This window comes from Schistocerca piceifrons, chromosome 3 (assembly GCF_021461385.2).
Source record: "Schistocerca piceifrons isolate TAMUIC-IGC-003096 chromosome 3, iqSchPice1.1, whole genome shotgun sequence".
Taxonomy (NCBI): domain Eukaryota; kingdom Metazoa; phylum Arthropoda; class Insecta; order Orthoptera; family Acrididae; genus Schistocerca; species Schistocerca piceifrons.
In genome coordinates, this window is record NC_060140.1 from 289753196 (window position 1) to 289757462 (window position 4267).

A 4267-nucleotide genomic window follows, 5' to 3' on the forward strand; every position below is an offset into this window, starting at 1 on the left:
GCCGGGTTGAGCGGCCACCCCTCCTTACAGATGTCGGATGTCTTGGCTGGACCGTGAAAAGTGCCGGAACTAACATCAGACTTTAATGTGGGCGGAGTAAAAGTGTGTCCAACCACACAGTGCACCAAAAACTCTTAATGATGCACCTCCGGACGACCCATGCATGTGCCAATGTTTACACTACGACGTCGGCATTTACGACTGGGATGGTCACGTGATCATCGGAACTGGTCGTTGGCGCAGTGACAGAGCGCTGCATGGTCTGATGAAACCCGATACCTTCATCATCACGACAATGAGAGGGCGCGAATCAGTCGTCTTACAGGGGAACAGCTCCTTGACACCTGTACTGCGGGAAGGACACGTGCTGGTGGCGGCTCCATTATGCTCTGGGAAATACTCACGTGGGCATCCATGAGTCCAATGGAGCTCGTGCAAGGCTCCGTGACGCCAAGGAGTATCCCACTGTTAATGCTCAGAGATTGACCAGGAGGGGAAAGGAGTAGGCACCCCTTGAGGTGAAGAATAAAGAATAGTTTAAACTGTATGAAGTTTTAATGCCGTAAAAAACGGGAGGCCTGGAGAAGCCGCCGAGACTGAATGGGCAGGCGCCCAAGAAAGCAGGTGAGGAGGGCATCTGGTCGGTTTGGAAGCTGCCAGCAGAAGAGAGCGAACGATGTGTCCGCTTCCGGCAGCTAGCCGCGGTTCCACCCCCCCCCCCCCCCCCCTCCTTGACCACCACCAAGCCTCCCTATTGGTCGGTGAGGTAGTAAGACGCGTAGTTCGATAACGTTACCTCGTGAGCAACATGTGAGTTTAGCTGCTGATGGTTCAACACGTGAGTTTCAGGGTGTTTCTATCCGGTTCTGGGCAACGTGACTGAGACGCTGCAACTTACCGCCAGGCAGAAGGCACTGACGAACATCAAGTGAAAAAATAAAAATCAAACTTTATACTAATAAATTCATTCAGTATTGGCCCCTACTGTGCAATATGCTGGTAGCAGACCACGTAAACCCCTTCATGATGATCATGTGTCCCGACGGCAGTGGCATTTTTCAACAAGATTATGCGGCATGTCACAAAGCTGAGAGTGTGATGGAGTGGTTCGAGAAACACAGTGGCGACCTACAATTGATGCGCTGACCCCGCGACTCGTCATATCTGAACCCGATCGAACACATCCAGGATGTGATTGAACGATGCGTGAGAGCTCATCGTCCTCTTACCCGGAATATACGGTAATTAGATGACTTGTGTGTACAGATGTGGTGCCAACTCTCTCCAGCGACCTACTAATGCCTCAGTTCTTCCATGGCTTGATGCGTCGCCCCTGTTATCCTTGCTGAAGGTGGAAATACCGGCTGTTAGGTAGCTGGCTGTAATATTCTGACTGATCAGTGTAGTACACTGTATGTCACAAAAACACAAACTCCCCACGAAGGACTTATCCGAATGGTACGGAAAACCGTAGTGTGATCTTTGTCTACAAAGAAACAAATGAAAATTAGATGCTTTACTAAGAGAATGGGCTTCGCAAATTGAGCAAGTTTAGCCCTTATGCAAGCAGCTATGCGTCTTATCACTAGTTGATAGGGTTGTTAGGTGTACTCTTGACAGATATCGTACCAAGTTCCATCCAATTGGATCGTTAGATCGTCAGAATCTTCAGATGGTAGTAGGGGCCATGCCCACAATGCTCCAAATTTTCTCAGTTGGGGAGAGATCGGATGAACCTGCTGGCAAAGGAAGGATTGGGCAAGCACGAAGACAAGCGATACAAACTCTCACTGTGTGCGGGCGGGAATTATCATGCTGAAATATAAGCCCATGATAGCTTTCTATAGAGGGCAACAATCCGGGGCTTAGAATATCGTCGACGTTCCTGCGTGCTGTAACGGTGCTGGGGATGCCAACTAAAGGAGTTCTGCTATGAAAATAAATGGCATCCCAGACTATTACTCCTTGTTTTCGGACAGTATGGCGGGCGACAGTCAGTTTGGTATCCCACAGCTGTCCGCAGCGTCTCCAGACGCGTCTCCGGCATGTAATCTCATTGGACAGAAGTGGGATAGCAAACTAACTGTCGCCTGGCATACGACCCGACAGCCAGGAATGATGGACTGGGATGCCATTTTATTCCATAGCAGGACCCGTTTGGTTGTCATCCACGGCATTCTCATAGCACAGTGTTATGTTGACGATATTCTATGTCCTTTTTTGTTGCCCTTCATGGCAGACCATCCGGGGCTTAGGTTTCAGCAAGATAATGGCCACCCGCACACAATGAGATTTTCTAATTCTTCTGTTCGTGCATGCCAAACACTATCTTGGGCAGCAACATCGCCGGATCTTTATCCAATTGAAATGATAATTAAATCAAGACCATACGCTGTCAACAGGTGTTGATATACAGCACCAGGGACAGTTGAAAATGTGTACCCAGACCGGGACTCGAACCCGGGACCTCTTGCTTACATAACAGAGGGCACAGAGGATAGTGTGACTGCAGGGACTTATCCCTTGCACTCTCCCCGTGAGACCCACATTCCCAGCTTAATGTCCACACACTACATTCGTAGTGCCCCTGCCCGTTACACTCATTACTCGCGGCAGACAACCTTACCGAGTCCCGTAAGATTTCGGGCAATACATGTGCACCCAGCACAGAAGAAGAAGGTCAATGGCCGGTTAGCCTTAACTATATGAAGACGGTATCTGTTCTTTCTGACATGTCCGAAAGAAAAGATACCATCTTCATATAGTTAAGGCTAACCGGCCATTGGCCTTCTTCTTCTGTGCAGATGCATATGTATTGCCAGAACTCTTACGGGACTCCGTAAGATTGTCTGCAGCGAGTAATGCGCAGGGGCACTACGAATTTAGTGTGTGGACATTAAGTTGGGAATGTGGGTCTCACGGGGAGCGTGCAAGGGATAAGTCCCTGCAGTCGCACTATCCTCTGTGCTCGCGGTGGCTCAGATGGATAGAGCGTCTGCCATGTAAGCAAGAGGTCCCGGGTTCGAGTCCCTGGCGAAAGCTTGTCAGCAATGTCAAGTTTCAGTTGTTTAGAGTTCTGCTTTGCTATATATTAGGACGGCAAAGAGATGCTCACCTTCCCGAATGTTCTTTTGACACAGTCGCGATTGCAGTCCCCTGCTTCTCCGAATTCCCTGCTGCAGACATAAAGCTTTCAGCGCACCTTTCTCTGTTCAAGATTGACTAACTGTGGCCCATGGGCGCCACTGCCCCCGTATCCGGTCCACTGCTTTGCTACGTGTATGGTCCTACAAACTATTTATTTATTTATTTAAAAAATAAAATAAATAAATAATGTGTACGGCCCCCATCTGCTTTTACCTCAGCAGCCCCTTGCCAATTCTCAGAACACCTTGTCCCATATCTACAGGGTTCCGTTCGCTTGTGTTTCTCGCTGAACGTCCCGTCCCCAGTACGCCACAGCTCGAAAATTCTCCCAGAGAATTCATTATAACTATGTGTAATGGGGTAATTATAGTACAGTAGTCACTTTTATCGCTTTATCCAACATGAAAAAGCGTTTGCGCGATCTGTGTAAGTTTAATTACGTTAAATCGAATCTACTCATCAAAAAATGAAAATTCACTAACAGAAGTGACTTGACGCTGTTCATAATATCTTCATTCGTCACTCCATGATACGTGTTTTGGAAACTGGAGAATGGGAAATAGCTGAAGTAGCCATCGTCAAAATTACTTGAATATTTCGTGAGAAAACGACAAATTATTTATGACCATATATCAGATTCAATAAATCCCTCAGTGCATGTGAGATTTGTAAATATTCCAACTATTTCCAAACACGCAGAAAACAAAGGTTGGTAGCGATTAACGGAACATAACTGCAGCTTCAGTAAGTTGCTTAATAAGACAGAAACGACTTTCGTAAATTCTTTACCTTATATCTGATAATAGAGGATGAAGAATTTCCTTCACCTCTCTCGTCTGAACTGACTCAACTAATGAAATTTTAACTCGTTAACTAATTTTAGCTACCAGAGTAATGTATGACAATGGATAAATAAATCAACAGTATGCAGCATGATTTACACCCCAACTCACATTCTACTATCAGTTATACAATAGTACAGACAACCCGAATTGAAATATTTTTTCTTTTTCATTTCCTTTGTTAGGCTTTTTACTGTCTGTTCCAGTCCCATCCTTTCCTCGATTTTCTACAGTTTCCTTTTCTTTTTTCGTTTGTATCTGGAAGGTTTCTAATAGGG